The 18,907-nt window shown below is 46.4% G+C and overlaps 2 pseudogenes; both read right to left on the reverse strand.

The window, feature by feature from the left end:
* Positions 1-4,231: 4,231 nt before the first annotated feature.
* On the reverse strand, positions 4,232-7,206 carry LOC102485422 (keratin, type I cytoskeletal 18 pseudogene; annotated as a pseudogene).
* Positions 7,207-7,307: 101 nt separating this feature from the next.
* Positions 7,308-18,324, reverse strand: LOC102485859 (keratin, type I cytoskeletal 18-like; annotated as a pseudogene).
* Between the last annotated feature and the right edge of the window lie 583 nt (positions 18,325-18,907).

Consider the following 18,907-nt stretch of genomic DNA (forward strand, 5'->3'; position numbering starts at 1 on the left):
TCGTGGGCAGGGCGGGGGGGCCACAGCCCCCGGGGCTCGGCGCTCCCGCTGGCCTCCGACCCGGCCGTTCTGGGTACCGTGCTGCGGTCACCGCGACAGCGGCCACTGCGACACCTGGACTCCACCCCTCTTTTTTAAAGACCATGTGCATAAACCACGTAGAGGCTCCCGAGCGCAGCTCCTCGCCGGGCCGTGAATCTCACCCTCGGTCAGAAACCACATTCCACAGTGACCCGTGGAGTGACTTTCACTTCCGCTTCCGGTGCCGGTCCTGCCCTTCGGCGCCCGGGAATGACGTAAAGGGGCACTGGCCGGGTTTCTCCCGCTGCTCCGGTCCAGGGCAATCCCGGTGGGTTTACTTCCCTGCCGGTCTCTGTTGCCCCGGCCTAGGGCGTTTCGGCGCCCACCGCGGGATGGGAACCTGGTGTCGCCTCCTTCGCGCTCGTGTCTACACTGGCCCTTTCACGCCACCCGAGCTGTGGAGAGGTGGGCAGTGCCCCCGCGATCGCGCATCCAGGACGAGCTACACCCTCGGCCTAACGACCTCCCTGCGGATGCCCTGAGACCTTTTTTCTGTTTTGACGTCCTCCAAGTTATAGGCAAACTCGCGTTCTTTTCCTGGGGGACACAGTCTCAGGTCAGCCCGAGGCCCAGCCTGCCCTTGGCGGCTGCCGGGACTGTGGGGTCTTGGCTGAAAACAGGGCAGCACTGCTGGCAGCTGAAACGCCCGCGAGCGCTCTAGAGCAGCAAGCGCTTCCCGTTTTTGGCGGGAGGGACTGGTTTCGTGGATTGGGAGGGGATTGTTTCAGGATCATTCAAGCGCATTACAATTATTGTGCACTTTATTTCTGTTATTACATTGTAATGTTGGGTCGTCGGAAAAGTCGTGACGCATTTCTGCGTCGCAAAACACAGAAAAATACTTCACGACTTTTCGAACGTCCCAGCGTGAACTAAGTCTACAACTCACTACAATGCTGTATTTGCAGCCGCTTCCCAGTGCTGGCATCACCACCTCAGCTCTATCTCAGATCATCAGGCAGTAGGTTCTCATAAGGACTGCAACCTGGGTCCCTCACACATAGTTCACACTAAAATTCATGCTTCTGTGAGAATTTAATCCTGCCGCGGGTCTGACAGGATGGGGAGCAGCTGTAAATACAGATGGAATTTCGCTTGCTGGCTGGCTGCTCGTCTCCTGCTGTGCAGCCTGTTTCCTAAGGGCCACAGACCCATTGGGGGACCTCTGCTTTAGAGGTCATGAGCAGATATTTTAATCTGTACACACACTCACTACTCTGTAACTTCCTCAGATGTGCTTTCTAAAACTGCATTATTCTCTAGGAAGACCAAGAAAATGACTACATTGCCAAAAGAGACAGAGAAAGATGATGAGAATTTCCTAAAATTCCTTCTTGGTTGTCAGAGGATGAATCTATTTCTTCATCTTGTCTGCCTGAGGCTTGGTGGTTCTTTGTGAATTCTGTTCAGTCCTGACCCAGTCTCACTTGAATCCATCCCTTGCACTCCTCTCTACCTGACCCCAACTAGGTCATTCACCAACAAATTAATTGTTAACACAGGTTTAAGTCTTCAGTGATGTGTGCTGTAAGGGAAGGGCACAAATGACTGACATCTCACAGGCCTGGAGAAAGAGACCAGGGAAGACTTCCAGGAATAAAGGACTCCTTGCTTCCCTGAAGAAGGAAGCAGGAGGAGGAGTGGGAGAAAGACACACCAGTGAGAAGAGAGCAGGAAGTGTAGTCAGAATCTCAGGCTCTGAACAACTACACAGACTGTTATGACCATAGTGAGAAAAGTTTTCAGTTTGTTAAAGTACATTTGCCTGCAAAAGTCTCCATACTCCTGCTTTAGTTTCCATAAGCAAACTACAACCTCACTTGAGAAACTACTTCTTGGGACCAGCAGATGGCGTAATGGCTATGTCACTGGACTCCCATGTAGTCCACACCATTTCTTACGGTGCATGTTTCATAGCAATGAATTCTTTGTTGGTTTGTCTAGAGATGTTTTTATTTTGTCTTCATTTGTGAAGATTATTTTTGCTGAATATTGAGTTTAGTTGACAAATTTTCCTTTAGTGAGCTAAAAGATTTGCTTTCCTTTTTTTCTACTATTTATATTCTAGTATGTTCTATTATTTCTAATTGGAAATCAGGTTTAATTTATATTTCTGTTTCCTGTATATGTGCGTCTTTGTCTCTGGCTACTCTTGAGATTTTCCTTTGTTTTTGGTACAGTTTGACATTTGATGTGTTTAAATAGTTCTTGTCAGTTATTTGTCTGGTTTAAGGTTTATTGAGATTCTCTAATTTGCAAACCAAGATTTTTAATTAAATTTGGAAACTTTGGGGACCAGCAGATGGTGTTATGGTTACATTGCTGGACTCCCGTGTAGTCGACCGTGGTTCAAGTCCTGGATCCAGTGGCTTAAAACTCACACCAGGCATATGTGCTTATGTGCACAATATGCTGAGAGGAAAATGGAGGAGTCAGGATTGTGGCCATTCCTCATAGGAGATGATTTCTTGCTTTCTGTCTTTCTGTCTCTTTTATCTCTCTTGCAAGTGCTGTCCCGACCCGGGGGGACAATCGAACAGGTTTCCTGAGGGAAGGAGTGAGAGCCGGGACAAGCAGCACGGTGTTACAACACAGAGACTACGCAGAGTCAGGGTCGTCCTTTTATTGTGGGCAGCATGGAGATGACACAGTGCCACAGCCCCTCAGGGTTGTCTGGAGACGACATGGTATCACAACTCTTCAGGGTCATCCGAAGACGACGCAGTGTCACAACTCTTCAGGTTCGTCCAAAGACGACGCGGTGTCACAACTCTTCAGGGTCTTTCAGGTCGTCTGGAGATGACAGTGTTACAACTCTTCAGGGTCTTCAGGGTCGTCTGGAGATGATGGTGTTACAACTCTTCAAGGTCTTCAGGGTCGTCTGGAGATTGTGGGCCAGGGGTCGTGGTTATATACATGCTGCTGGGCAGTGATTGGTTGAATGAAGGATTGTAAAAGGTGGGTTATGATTGGTTGCTTCTGTGGACCAATCATGAGGTGCCGGATTATGCAAATCTGAGGGATTCTAAGCTCACCGATTTGCTATGGGAAGTGGCCAGAGTATGGTTTTGAAGGTCAGGTTTTTTTGAAGGGAACCAATTGTGGCCTTTTTGGGAAGTAGCCAATCAGAGTATGGTTCTGAAGGTGAGGTTTCTGAAGGGGAGCCAATCATGGCCTTTGGCATTGTGTAATTGTTTGCTTTCTGAGAAACCCGCAATATTCGCTGGTACGCAGCCTCCCACAAAGTTCATGTACCCTAAAAGCAAAACTCTATAAATAAATAAATAAATATTTGGGAACTTTGGTTGTCATCTCTTTAAATAACTTTTTAGCCCCTTTCTCAATTCTTTCTACTTTGAGTCTTCAGTTATACATATGTTAGACCATTTGGTGTTGTCCCATATTTCACCGAGGCTCTGGCCAGTTTTCATCAGTATATATATGCTTTCTTTTTTTTGGGAGAGGTTTTTGTTTTGTTTGTTTGTTTGTTTGTTTTGCTACAGGGCGTGTGTGCTCACCAGAGAGACAGAGAGACAGAAAGCAAGAAATCACCCCCCAGGGGGTTGGCCACACCACAATCCCTTCTCCATTCTCCTCTCAGGATCTTGGGCACGCACACACACATTCCCGGCGTGAGTTTAAGTCACTGGGTCCAGGACTCGAACTGCGGTTGGCTACATAAGAGTCAAGCGACATAGCCATTATGCTGCCTGCTGGTCCCCTCAGTATATTTTTTAAAGAGATTTTTTGCTACAGGGTGTGTGTACTTGCTGGAGAGACAGAGAGAGACAGGAAGTGAGAAATCACCCCCAACAGGTTGCAGTCCCTTCTCCATTCTCCTCTCAGGATCTTGGGCATGCACACATGCACACCCGACATGAGTTTTAAGTCACCAGGTCCAGAACTTAAATTGCAGTTGACTATGTGGGAGTCCAGTGATGGAACCCTTATGCCATCTGCTGGTCCCATCCTCAGTACTTTTTTTCTTTTTACTAGACTAGTTAATATCTAGAGACCAATTTGTAGTTTATAGAACTTTCTTTAGCCATCTTCAATCTGTCAAACCTATCTAATGAATTTTTAAAAATATTTTTACCTCTGCATTTTTTATTGACCTCTTGGTCCCCAAGGGCACCCTGCTCCTGCTGTCTCAGTGCTTCAAAACTTTGGTGGTGTTGGTCTCAGACACCACCTTGCTATCCACCATCCTGTGGGTGGTGGTCTTCTGGATGGTCTGCATAGATTTGCTGCTGCCCAGGGTATTACCGAGACTGAAGTCCTCACAGTCTTCCTGCAGGTGGCAGTAGGTGGCATTCTCTCAGCTCCAGCTTGACCTTGATGTTCAGCAGAGCTTGTATTCCTGGGCCTGGTGCTACCCTTCTGCCCGGGTCTGTGCCAGCTCTGACTCCAGGTACAGCAGGACTCTGTTGAGCTGCTCCATCTACATGACATAGTGGGCCTCCACCTCTCACTTGGAGAAGCTGTTCTCCAAGCTGGCCTTCAGATTTCTCATTGAGTCCAGCTCAATCTCCAAGTACTGGACTGTGCACCTCAGCTCTGAGAGTGTTGATTCTGTAGCTCCAACCTTGGTGGACTGTGAGGTGACCACTTTGGTGCTCTCCTCAATCTGCTGGGACCAGTATTTGTCCAGCTTTTCTTGGTTCTTCTGAGCCAACTTCAGATTGGGCCCAAATGTCTGCCATGATCTTGCTGAGGTCTTGAAATTTGGGAGCAAGGCCAGCAGATGGCATAGCAGATACATTGCTGGACTCCCACATAGCTGACCCCGTTTCGAGTCCTGGTTCACTGGCTTCAAACTCGTACCAGGCACATGTGCATGCATGTCCAAGATCCCAAGAGTAGAATGGAGGAGAAGGGATTGTGACATGGCCATCCCCCCTGGAGGGTTATTTCTCACTTTCTGTCTCCCTGGCAAATACATGTGCCCTATAGCAAAAGAGCTCTGCTAAAAAATAAAAAAGACACTTCCACAATTGACCTAGAGCTGGCAACCTGGGCTTGTAGGCCATTTACTTCCTCATGGTTCTTCATGAAGAACACCTCCTCCAGAGAGCCTTTATCTCTGTCTCTAGCTGCATGCAGCTGAGTGACATTGGTGTCATTAGTGACCTTGTGGAGTCCATAGATGTCATGCTCAAGACTGACGCATGGCCAGTTCTTTCTCATACTTGACTCTGCAGTCATCCGCAGCAAGACGGGTATTGTCTATCTGCAGAACAATGCAGGCTTTGTCCACAGAATTTGCAAAGATCTGAGCTCTTAGCTCCTTGATGGTCTTCAAGTAATGCAACCAGTCTCTGACCTGGGGTTCCTTCTTCTCCGGGTATTCCCAGATTTTGCTCTTCAGCTTCCAATTATCAGTCCCCAGTTTCCTCATTCTGCCAGGTAGGAGGCCAGGTGGTCATTCAAGTCTTGAATGGCCTCCTTCTTGCCCTGGATGCTCCCCATTCCCACCACCCCCCAGCCATCCCTGCCACCCCAGATGCTGCCGGTGCTGGGCAGAGATCCAGGAGCCTGAGCCCTCGGCACCTGCATAAACACTGGTGTCTATGCAGAAAAGCTGACCAAATACTGGTCCCAGCAGATTAAGGAGAGCACCACAGTGAAGGAGTGAGAGCCGGGACAAGCAGCACGGTGTTACAACACAGAGACTACGCAGAGTCAGGGTCGTCCTTTTATTGTGGGCAGCATGGAGATGACACAGTGCCACAGCCCCTCAGGGTTGTCTGGAGACGACATGGTATCACAACTCTTCAGGGTCATCCGAAGACGACGCAGTGTCACAACTCTTCAGGTTCGTCCAAAGACGACGCGGTGTCACAACTCTTCAGGGTCTTTCAGGTCGTCTGGAGATGACAGTGTTACAACTCTTCAGGGTCTTCAGGGTCGTCTGGAGATGATGGTGTTACAACTCTTCAAGGTCTTCAGGGTCGTCTGGAGATTGTGGGCCAGGGGTCGTGGTTATATACATGCTGCTGGGCAGTGATTGGTTGAATGACGGATTGTAAAAGGTGGGTTATGATTGGTTGCTTCTGTGGACCAATCATGAGGTGCCAGATATGCAAGTCTGAGGGATTCTAAGCTCACCAATTTGCTATGGGAAGTAGCCAATCAGAGTATGGTTTTGAAGGTGAGGTTTTGAAGGGGAGCCAATCATGGCCTTTGGCATTGTGTAATTATTTGCTGAGAAACCGAAACCTAAGAGTGATATTCGCTGGTGCGCAGCCTCCCACAGACATTGTGTAATTGTTTGCTTTCTGAGAAACCCGCAATATTCGCTGGTACGCAGCCTCCCACAAAGTTCATGTACCCTAAAAGCAAAACTCTATAAATAAATAAATAAATATTTGGGAACTTTGGTTGTCATCTCTTTAAATAACTTTTTAGCCCCTTTCTCAATTCTTTCTACTTTGAGTCTTCAGTTATACATATGTTAGACCATTTGGTGTTGTCCCATATTTCACCGAGGCTCTGGCCAGTTTTCATCAGTATATATATGCTTTCTTTTTTTTGGGAGAGGTTTTTGTTTTGTTTGTTTGTTTGTTTGTTTTGCTACAGGGCGTGTGTGCTCACCAGAGAGACAGAGAGACAGAAAGCAAGAAATCACCCCCCAGGGGGTTGGCCACACCACAATCCCTTCTCCATTCTCCTCTCAGGATCTTGGGCACGCACACACACATTCCCGGCGTGAGTTTAAGTCACTGGGTCCAGGACTCGAACTGCGGTTGGCTACATAAGAGTCAAGCGACATAGCCATTATGCTGCCTGCTGGTCCCCTCAGTATATTTTTTAAAGAGATTTTTTGCTACAGGGTGTGTGTACTTGCTGGAGAGACAGAGAGAGACAGGAAGTGAGAAATCACCCCCAACAGGTTGCAGTCCCTTCTCCATTCTCCTCTCAGGATCTTGGGCATGCACACATGCACACCCGACATGAGTTTTAAGTCACCAGGTCCAGAACTTAAATTGCAGTTGACTATGTGGGAGTCCAGTGATGGAACCCTTATGCCATCTGCTGGTCCCATCCTCAGTACTTTTTTCCTTTTTACTAGACTAGTTAATATCTAGAGACCAATTTGTAGTTTATAGAACTTTCTTTAGCCATCTTCAATCTGTCAAACCTATCTAATGAATTTTTAAAAATATTTTTACCTCTGCATTTTTTATTGACCTCTTGGTCCCCAAGGGCACCCTGCTCCTGCTGTCTCAGTGCTTCAAAACTTTGGTGGTGTTGGTCTCAGACACCACCTTGCTATCCACCATCCTGTGGGTGGTGGTCTTCTGGATGGTCTGCATAGATTTGCTGCTGCCCAGGGTATTACCGAGACTGAAGTCCTCACAGTCTTCCTGCAGGTGGCAGTAGGTGGCATTCTCTCAGCTCCAGCTTGACCTTGATGTTCAGCAGAGCTTGTACTCCTGGGCCTGGTGCTACCCTTCTGCCCGGGTCTGTGCCAGCTCTGACTCCAGGTACAGCAGGACTCTGTTGAGCTGCTCCATCTACATGACATAGTGGGCCTCCACCTCTCACTTGGAGAAGCTGTTCTCCAAGCTGGCCTTCAGATTTCTCATTGAGTCCAGCTCAATCTCCAAGTACTGGACTGTGCACCTCAGCTCTGAGAGTGTTGATTCTGTAGCTCCAACCTTGGTGGACTGTGAGGTGACCACTTTGGTGCTCTCCTCAATCTGCTGGGACCAGTATTTGTCCAGCTTTTCTTGGTTCTTCTGAGCCAACTTCAGATTGGGCCCAAATGTCTGCCATGATCTTGCTGAGGTCTTGAAATTTGGGAGCAAGACCAGCAGATGGCATAGCAGATACATTGCTGGACTCCCACATAGCTGACCCCGTTTCGAGTCCTGGTTCACTGGCTTCAAACTCGTACCAGGCACATGTGCATGCATGTCCAAGATCCCAAGAGTAGAATGGAGGAGAAGGGATTGTGACATGGCCATCCCCCCTGGAGGGTTATTTCTCACTTTCTGTCTCCCTGGCAAATACATGTGCCCTATAGCAAAAGAGCTCTGCTAAAAAATAAAAAAGACACTTCCACAATTGACCTAGAGCTGGCAACCTGGGCTTGTAGGCCATTTACTTCCTCATGGTTCTTCATGAAGAACACCTCCTCCAGAGAGCCTTTATCTCTGTCTCTAGCTGCATGCAGCTGAGTGACATTGGTGTCATTAGTGACCTTGTGGAGTCCATAGATGTCATGCTCAAGACTGACGCATGGCCAGTTCTTTCTCATACTTGACTCTGCAGTCATCCGCAGCAAGACGGGTATTGTCTATCTGCAGAACAATGCAGGCTTTGTCCACAGAATTTGCAAAGATCTGAGCTCTTAGCTCCTTGATGGTCTTCAAGTAATGCAACCAGTCTCTGACCTGGGGTTCCTTCTTCTCCGGGTATTCCCAGATTTTGCTCTTCAGCTTCCAATTATCAGTCCCCAGTTTCCTCATTCTGCCAGGTAGGAGGCCAGGTGGTCATTCAAGTCTTGAATGGCCTCCTTCTTGCCCTGGATGCTCCCCATTCCCACCACCCCCCAGCCATCCCTGCCACCCCAGATGCTGCCGGTGCTGGGCAGAGATCCAGGAGCCTGAGCCCTCGGCACCTGCATAAACACTGGTGTCTATGCAGAAAAGCTGACCAAATACTGGTCCCAGCAGATTAAGGAGAGCACCACAGTGGTCACCTCACAGTCCTACATAGACACTGGTGGTGCTGCTGGCTGGCTGGACCCCATGCCTGGGTACCTGGTTGGAGCCCAGGGACCAGGAGTTGGAGGAGAAGGTAGTGAAATGGGGGTGAAACTCATGCTGTTTGGGGAGGAAAGTGAGATGCCAGGATCAGGGTCAAGCCTCCAAATTTCAAAATTTTATTTGTCATATTTTTAGTTTTAGAACTCCCACTTGGCTCTTTATTCATAACTTTCACTTTTCAGGTGAGACTTCCAGCCCCGTTTGTTCACTCACTGTGCACATATTTTCTTTTAATACATTTCTAATAGCTGCTGTTAAGTTTGTGTGCTAAGACCTCTGAACCATCCCAGGGCCTGTTTCTCTTTATTTTTTCTTATGATGGGTCACACTTGCAATTTCTCTACACGTAATTATTTTTAAGTTTTTAAAACATACGGCATGTATGCTCACCAGAAAGAGACAGAGAGAGGGGAAGTAAGAAATCACCCCTCGGGAGATGGCCATGCTGCAATCCCTGTTCTTCCAGTTCCCTCTTGGAATTTTGGTCATGCACACACACACCTTAACCATCACACCATCTGTTTCACCTCCCCTCTTTTTACTTTATATTGGATTTTTTCTTTTTCCCTAGAGGGCATCTGCACCCACCAATAAGAGAGAGAGGAGAGGAGAAAGCACACTCCATGGGGAATAGTCATGCTGCAATCCCTTCTCCCCCATATCTCCCTCCTATCAGGATTTTGGGCATGCACACACATGCACCTGACATATTTCTTAAGCTGCTGGGTCCAGGACTCAGACCACATGGTTGACTATGGGGCATCCAGCTCCCTTAACCATCAGGCCAACAGCCAGCCCTATACTGTATATTTTTGTGATTTAGACTCCAAATTTTCTTACATTCCTTGGAGAAGTTTTTCTCCTTCTTCTTCTTCTTCTTCTTCTTCTTCTTCTTCTTCTTCTTCTTCTTCTTCTTCTTCTTCTTCTTCTTCTTCTTGTAGGTAGTTTAATTACTATTAATAGAACATGTGTAGGTTTCATTTTATGATATGTTAGGGTAGATCTTTGAAAGTTAAAGGTATTCCCCAAGTTCCTCTAACAATTCCATATTCTTTGACCCATGTAGATATTCTTTTTTAAAAAAGAATTATTTACTTAATTTTTTAATCATTACTATTTATTTTTCTATTTGACTGGGCTGGGGGCAGTGAAAAAGCAAGCTGCCAGGTCCGGGACTTGAACTACAATCACCCATGAGGGAGTCCAGCACCTTAACTGCCATGCCTGATATTATTAAGTCTTAATTTTAGTTTGTAGAGATCTTATTATAAAACATAGCCCTGGGCCAGCAGGTGGTATGTAGTTAAGGTGCTAGACTCGCACATGACCCACCACAGTTAGTCTCAGACCTGGAAGCTTGACAGGGACTATGGCATGACCATTCTCTCCCATGAAGTGATTCCTTCCTTTCCCACTCTCTCCCTGTCTCTCTGGTGAGTGAATGTGTCTTACAGCAAAAACTAAAAAACAAATAAGAGATGTGATCCTGAATTAGCCCATGGTCTAGTGGTTTAGGGAGCGGGATCCTACATCTTCAACTGTGCTTCGAGTCCCAATCCTGGCAGCATGAAAAACATGCCAAGCATGTGTGCGTGCATGCCCAAAATCTTGACAGGATGGAGAAAGGACAGAAGAGATTGTGGCATGACCATGTCTAATGGGAGGTGCTTTCTTTCCCTCCCTTTCTCTCTCTGTCTCTCTCCAGTGCATGTATCTTCTGTCAAATAAAAAAAAAAAAAAAAAGAAAATGTGGTTCTTATTCTGACAGTATGGTCTGCCTGACTCTCTGGTTTCTTAACTGAATGGTTAAAGTGAGAAAAATACTAAATATTGACTCATTTGAGGAGGTTATTACACACACTAGGCTTGAATAAAGTTTACATTTGTCTTTTTCCAAGCTCCTAAGATACTATCAACCTATCCTTAAAATGCAAAAAGCAGTCAAAACAAAAAGAACCAAAACAAGTATATCTTTTTTTTTTTTTTGGAGAGGTTTTTGCTATAGGGCTAGTGCGCTCGCCAGGAAGGCAGAGAGAGATAGAGAGACAGAAAGCAAGAAATCACCCCCCAGGGGGGATGACCGTGCCGCAATCCCTTCTCCTCCATTCTCCTCTCGGGATCTTGGGCATGCACATACATGTGCCCAGCGTGGGCTTAAGCCACTGGGTCCAGGAATCGAACTGTGGTCAGCTACATGGGAGTCCAGCAACATAGCCATTACGCTAACTGCTGCTCCTAGTAACATTTTTTCTCTATAGAAATGTGTCTTGACTTTTCTTGACCAATATATATAGAGAGATGTATATGCATACAGAAATGTATTATACACACGCATACTGTTTGAAAGTAAGTTGCATACATCAAAGGCCCTTAATTAAGTCAGTGTTTATTTCCTAAGAACAGGGGCATTCTGTTACATGACCGCGGTAGAGTTATTACATTCAATAAATTAATAGGGTTAGGATTAGGGGAACATTCACATTGATGCAATATGTCTACATAGCCCATTATCTATTATTTCATTTTGAGGATTAATCTGATAATGTACTTTGTAACATTTTTTCTCTTCTAGTATGGGATCCAGCCTAGGATTAGGTTTCATTGTCATAGTCTTAGTCTCCTTTAACCTGGAATATCTGTCAATATTCTCTCTCTCTTTTTTTAAAAGAAGTAGATAGTCTTTTTATTAAAAAAAATTATTTTATTATTTATTCATTCATTTATTTTAACTTGACCAGAGAGAGATGAGAGAGAGAAAGTGAGAAAGCAAGCCTCCAGGTCCAGGACTCGAACTATGGTCAGCCATGTGGGAGTGTCCAGTGCCTCAACCACCACACCACCTGCTGCTCCCTGTCGTATTCTCTTTTACGTTTTGTTTGGTCTTTTGTAACAACATTTTCTTTTAAGGCTTTATTTATTTAAAGTTTCGTCATAGGATATGTGTGCTTGCCAGAGAGGAGAGAGACAGAGAAAAACAGTGAGAGGGTAAGTGAGAAATCACCCCCCAGGGGGGATGGTCATACTGAAATTCCTTCTTGTTCATTCTCCTCCTGGGATTTTGGGCGTGTATGCACATGTGGCCAGTGTGATTTTCAAGCTGCCAGGTCCAGGACTCAAACTGCGGTCAGCCATGTGGGAGTCCAGTGCCTTAACTATCATGCCAACTGCTGACAAGCTGATTAACAACGTTTTAAAGGGCAGAGTTCTTCTTTTTGGTAGTTGAACATGTCCCATTTGGGGTTTGTATAAAGTTTCCACGTGTTTAGGTTCAGATTAGCCAAGCCTGATCAGAATGCTTAGGTAAGTGACATGAGCATCTCAGGACATTTGGTGTTGCAATTGAATTCTGCCTTGTACAGACACTGTATTTTCCCTTGTTTGTAAGACCGTCTCTGGGAGACACCTTATGACCCTGCATCTGTCAATGATTCTTGCCCAAACCATTTTTTTCTCCGATGGTTACAAAGTTATGATTTTTTTTAATTGCCAGAGGGAGACAGAGACAGAAAACACCCCCAATGGGTGTGGTCACACTACAGTGGCTTCTCTTCTATTTCTCCATCCTGTCGGGATTTGGGATTTGGGGTACACATGTGCGTGTGTTCGGCATGTTTCTTAAGCTGCCAGAGCTTGGATTCGAACCACAGTTGGCCATGTGGGATCCAGCTTCCTTAACTCCTAGGCTGTAGACCCTGTCTCCAAAGTCACAATGTCCATTGTCAGTGCTCCCTCTGTATTTCTCAGTCAGCATTAGACATCCAAGTAGTATGCTGCTTAAAAAAAAATACAGTATTCAAGTAGCAGTGAGAGGTGGATGCACAAACTCCCACTCACAGTGCTGCAGGGTGCAGAGCGGTGAGCTCAGAGGGAGCATGGGGTGGGGAGTGGCGGGAGGCAAGACAGAAGGTATATCGCGTTATGTGAATGTCCTCAGCTGCCTTACTCAATGCAGTCCCATACACTGGTGAGCGAATGAAGTCACAACGCACAAAACCTGCTGAAAAGAGGAAACTAAGAAAAGTACTGTTTTGTTTTTGTTTTGCCAGAGGACACTGTGTATGAGAAAGGGGTCGTGGAGGGGGGAGAGAGAGAGAGAAAATCTCCAATGGGGGAGACCAGCTAATGGCGTAATGGTTACATCGCTGGACTCCCACGTGGCCAACTGCAGTTCAAGTCCTGCAACTTGAAACAGCCAGTGTGTGTGTGTGCGCGTGCCCAAAATCCTGAGGAGAATAAAGGAGAATGGGTTACAACATGGTCATTTCCCTCCGGGGGTGATTTCTTGCTTTCTGTCTCTCTGGTGAGCACACAAGCCCTGTAGCAAAAATCTCTCTTAAAAAAATATCCCTAACGGGGAGTGATTATGCCATAGTCCTCTGTCCTCCATTTCTCCAAACCATCAGCATTTCGAGCATGGGCACAGATGGACCCAGCATATTTTTCAAGTTACGGGGGTTAGGTTTCAGACTATAGTTGGCCAAGCGGGATCTGATTCCCAGTGCACAGCACTGGGCCACTGCTCTAGGGATGCAGCCCTCAGTCACTGTTTTGCTATAGGGTGCATGCGCTTGCCAGAAAGACATGGAGAGACAGAGAGACAGAAAGCGAGAAATCACCACCCAAGGAGGATGACCACGCCGCAGTCCCTTGTCCTCCATTCTCCTCTCGGGGTCTTGGGCACACACATACACGCGCCTGGTGTGAGTTTAAGCCACCGGTTGGGATTCGACTGCAGTCGACTACGTGGGAGTCCAGCAATGTAGCCATTATGCCATCTGCTGGCCCCCAGGGTTTTTAATTTTATAGAGGTGGAAAAGACTAAAAACATTTCATCTTGTTAATGGGAACATGGTCAAGGAATCCAGTTTATTCCTCTTTTGAGATCTAACTGGTGAGTGACCATGAACAAGCATTTGATCTCACTGGGCTTCAGTTTCTCCCTCTGTAACATGTGTTTGAACTAGTCATGGCTAGGTTCTTGGCTGCATTGAAAGTCAGAGGTTCTCCCACCATGACCTAAGCTCTTCCTCCACTGAAAGCCTTGTCCCTGGCTTTTTTATGCATCTTCAGCCTTAAAACAGAAGGGGGCACCCTAAGCACAGAAATCACTTCCTTTCCAGGTAGGACCTTTCCGCAAAACAGAGAGTGGGAAGATGGGACAGAGTCAACTTCTCAACAATCAAAATTCAATTGTCCAGGGACCAGCAGTTAGCGTAATGGCTATGTTGCTGGACTCCCAGGTAGTCGGCCACGGTTTGCATCCTGGACCCAATGACTTAAAACTCACGCCGGGTGCATGTGCGTGCGTGCCCAAGATCCCGAGAGGAGAACGGAGGAGAAGGGATTGTGGCATGGCCATCCTCCCTGGGGGGTGATTTCTCGCTTTCTGTCTCTCTGTCTCTCTCTGTCTATCTGGCGAGCGCATGTGCCCTATAGGGAAAAACTTCTCCAAAAAAAAAAAAAAGAAAATTCAATTGTCCGGAGCCCAAAGGGATCTGCTGACTCTGTGTCTTTCCAAAGAGTTGTGAGATTGAAGTTTCACTATATATATATATATAATATTTGAACCATGGTCAGCCATGTGGGAGTATCTAGTGCCTTAACCACCATGCCACCTGCTAGTCCCTGAGACTGAACTTTTAAATTGTATTTTAAGAACGGATATAATTTAAGATAGACACCATCCTCCCTACGTGGAATCCAGCCTGCAGTGCCATGGAGTAGGCTCCAGTCCTGTAATTTCTTAACTTGCACAGGGTCTGTGGATTCTGAGGAGTCAGTCTGTATAGTTAGGCCATCAGAATAGTACCCTGGCACATAGTAATTACTCAATAAATATTCGCCACACTCATCAACATGATTATCATTATACTGTTAAATTACCTAGTTCTTAATTTCTTTTCTTTTTCTTATTAATTTATCCTATGAGAGAGAAAGAGAAATACAGCCTGCCTGACAGAGGCTCAATGCCATGATCCAACCCCAGCCTCAGTTGGCCTGGATCGTGGGCAAGCGTATAGCCAGTGTACTCAGGGAGGTCTCCAGACATGAGCCCATGTGAATCTGCCCTACAGAGTGTCATGTGACTCTCTGATTTCTTTTTTTTTTTTTTTGGAGAGGTTTTCACTATAGGGCGTGTGCGCTCACCGGACAGACAGAGACAGAAAGCGAGAAATCACCCCCCAGGGGGGATGGCTACACCGCAATCCCTTCTCCTCCATTCTCCTCTCGGGATCTTGGGCATGCACACACACGCGCCTGGCGTGAGTTTTAAGCCACCGGGTCCGGGACGCGAACTGCGGTCAACTACGTGGGAGTCCAGCAACATAGCCATTACACTAACTGCTGGTCCCACCCCTGATTTCTTATCCTGATTAAATTATTTTAAATCTTAGTTTAAAAGATTGAACAAGGGGCCAGCAAGTGGTCAGATGGTTAAGGTGCTGGATCTCACATGGCTGACTCTGGGCTCAAGTCCTGGACCTTGAAACCACCAAGTCCTGGTGGCTTGAGAACATGCCAGGCATGTGCATGTCCCGAATCCTGAGAGGAGAATGGAGGGGAGGGAATTGCAGTGTGGCCATCCCCCCAATGGGTGATTTCTTACTTCCCCTTTCTCTCTGTCTCTCTCCAGTAAGCACAGACACCATATGGCAAAATCTAAAACAACAACCTTAAAAACAAAAAGGCTGAACAGATTTGCCTAGCAGTCAGCCAAAAAGATACTGAGCACTTGTATGTTCCTAGGAGTTTTATGGGGATTGAGGAGTCAGCAATAAGAAAGCTTTGCATTCTCCAAAGCTTTTGATATCCAGGGAGGATGTCAGGCAATAAACACATTTTAAAAATAAAAATAAATTACAGCTAAGTGTAATAGCTGTAAGTATTTCTTTCCTTGGAATTAATTTTTAAAATTATTTCATTTCATTCATCATAATTATTATTTTTAATTTGACCAGAGAGAGAGGGAGAAAGCTAGAAAGCAAGCCACCAGGTCTGGGACTCAAACTGTGATAGACCATGTGGGAATCTAGCACCCTAACCACCACACCACCTGATAGCCCCTTTGGAATTAATTTGAACAATGTTAAAGATATGCGTGGTATTCTTGATGTATGTTCAAGTAAAAGCATCTCTTCTACTTAAGAAACTGGTGTGTGACTTTTAACAATGAAGTAGAGGAGTCAAGATTATCTCATGGCTCCTTTTGCCATTTCCACAAATGTAAGCAGAAACTAGAGATGCTACACATGCCCTTTGGGAAAGGAATGTTGGATTCGACTATAAAAAGATTTCAAGGGACCAGCAGTTAGTGTAATGGCTATGCCGCTGGACTCCCATGTAGTTGACTGTGGTTCGAGTCCTGCAAAATCCTCTCCGAAAAAAAAGGTTTCAAGCCTGGGCCAGCTGGTGGTGTGATGGTTAGGATAGCCACATCCCACATAGCTGACTGTGTGGTTTGGGTCCCAGACTCAGCATCTTGAAAACCTCACTGGGCTTGAGTGCCCAAAATCCTGAAAGGAGAAATGGAGAAGGGATTGATGCATGAACGTCTCCCATAGGGGGTTCGTTCTCATCCCCCATCTCAGCTCATGGGCCCTCTTGCAATTTAAAAAAAAAAAATTATTTTAGGCGTGATTATATCTTGAATTGTTTTTGCTGTGGCTTAAGACAGATTTCCAGGCCAATGTTCGTAGTGTGGTTCTGGCAACTGAAGAATGAATAACTTATGTTTCCTTTCAGCCTTCTAATTGAAATGAGTATGTTTCTGGACTTATGTTTGACACGCAGTGGTTGGATGTCAGCATAGAGGGAGAATTATTTTTGAATTTTCCAGAGGTGTGCACAGTCACCTGAGAGACAAAGAGGGGAAGTTATAAAGCACCCCCCTTCCCCCTACGAAGAATAGTCACACCACAATCCCTTCTCAATCCCCCCCCCATTTGGGATTTTGGGTATGCATGCTTTTCAAGCTGTTAAGAATGGAACTCAAACCATGCAGCTGGTCATGTGGAGTCCAGCCACCCCTACCACCCTAGCTAGCCCACCGGGGAGGGAGAATTTAGAGTCACTCAGAAAGCGTCTTTGTGCAAATTAGAAAAAGATGTTCCCCGTAGTCATCCCGTGGTCTGGTGGTTAAGGGGCTGAATCCCACATGGCCAACTGCATAGTTAGAGTCCTGAACCCAGAAGCTTAAAAAAATAAGCCAGGTGCATGTGCATGCATGCCCAAAGTCCTGAAAGGGAGAGAGGAATAGAGGAGGAGGGACTATGGGGTGACCATGTCCCATGGGGGGTTCTTTCTCACTTTCCCTCTCTCTCTTTCTCTGGTAAGCACACACATCCACTAGCAAATTAAGAGAAAAATAAAAAAGAAAGAAAGAAAGAAAAAGGAAGAAAGAAAGAAAGAAAGAAAGAAAGAAAGAAAGAAAGAAAGAAAGAAAGAAAGAAAAAAAGATGTTCCCTTCCTTAAGGCATTTTACTGCCATCTGCCTGCAATTTTTCATAATAGATAGTCATTTCTGTGCAGTCTAAAATAAGAATTCCACCCCCGGTTTTGTTCAATGTACACCCTGCTCTACCATATCAAATGGTCCTCTTACTAGATCTAATCAAACCCTGTGAAAAGAGAAGAAGGGCAACTTGTTTCATAACTTTATTTTGTAATTGTCTTATTCTCCCCACCCCCGCAGGGACCAGTGTCACAAAACACATTCTTCTCACCTGCGGGCAGATATAAAGATTCACGCAAAGGGTTCATAAGTATATGCCAGCTGCTAGGAATTACTTAATTCTTCAGAAGGGACATTCTGCTACTATCCAAAATATCAAAGAACTCTCACATACCAAAGAACACCCCCCCCACCCACGCAGGCCAAATCAGAAACCTTCCCAGTCTGGTCTGGTACCAGGCCCTCTTTTTCAGCTGCTAGATGAGCTTTCCTCCCTTTGTGGTGCATTGAATGAGCCTTACTCCCCTGGCTTTAGAATTACAATGGCTCTGCAATGTTCTGGGTCAAAACCAATCTCTCTATGGGCTTCTGTGAGAGAATGCAAGATCCATCCCCCATAGATTTTCCTGAGCTGCAGGCCCATTCCCCACTGCCAGGCAGATGTCCCTGCTCGAATGACCATCGGGCACCTCAAGCTCAGCAAGCCTCAGACTTTCCCGTTATTTCCCTTCCTAAACAAACCTCTTTCTCCTTCTACATCCCCTGTCCCACTGACTGCACCTGTTCCTCTCAGTGTCCGTGACTGACTGCCTGGAGCAAAGGGGCAGAGGAGCAAAGAGGCACCTTCCTGTCCTGACACGGTGTCAGTGCCCAAGCGCCCGCTGCCTGCTCTGTGCTCAGGTCTGCCAGGTTCTCTCCATTCCCCATCCCCATCACCTGAGCCTTGAATGTGGCCCACACCCTGTTTGTCCTCCCTGGGGGCTGATGCAGCAGCTTCTCTGCTAGCATTTCAGCCATTGCCAAGCCTTCTCACTTCACTTGTCTGCTCCCCGGTTATTGGAGCAGAACTGTGACCGTTGACCTGAACTGCTTATAAACCTCTAGAGGCTCATTGCTGCTCAGGACCAATCCTCAACCCCATTCCAGTCTACCCCAAGCTGCCCCTGGTTGTACCCACTCTTCACTGCTCTCCTTTCCCCTTCCCCACCCCACCCCATGAAATTCCTGCCACTGCAAGATGCTTGGACTTCCCCCAACATGCTGTGCTTCAAGCTCCTCACCTTCCTATACTCTGCAGATTGAATCCCACTACCTCCTTCTGGCAAACTCGTATTTATCCTTCAAGGTCCAGCTCAGGGTCAGCTCTTCTCCGAACTCCCCACCCCACCTCACTCCTTGCTTTGACTTTTGTAGCACATTTTATAAATGTCTATCTGAATATTTTTGTCATCATGTGTTATAACATATTTCCTCTTGTTTTCCCTCCCTGGGGAAGTGCCAGGTCTCACTTCTCCCAGCGTGCTCAGAGCTGACCTCAGCAAGTCCTTCGGGTGGCTGAAACCTTGCCGTGGACTGACAAGGACAATGGGATAGGCAGGTG

This window comes from Tupaia chinensis, unplaced genomic scaffold, assembly GCF_000334495.1.
Source record: "Tupaia chinensis unplaced genomic scaffold, TupChi_1.0 Scaffold142716_1, whole genome shotgun sequence".
Lineage (NCBI taxonomy): Eukaryota > Metazoa > Chordata > Mammalia > Scandentia > Tupaiidae > Tupaia > Tupaia belangeri.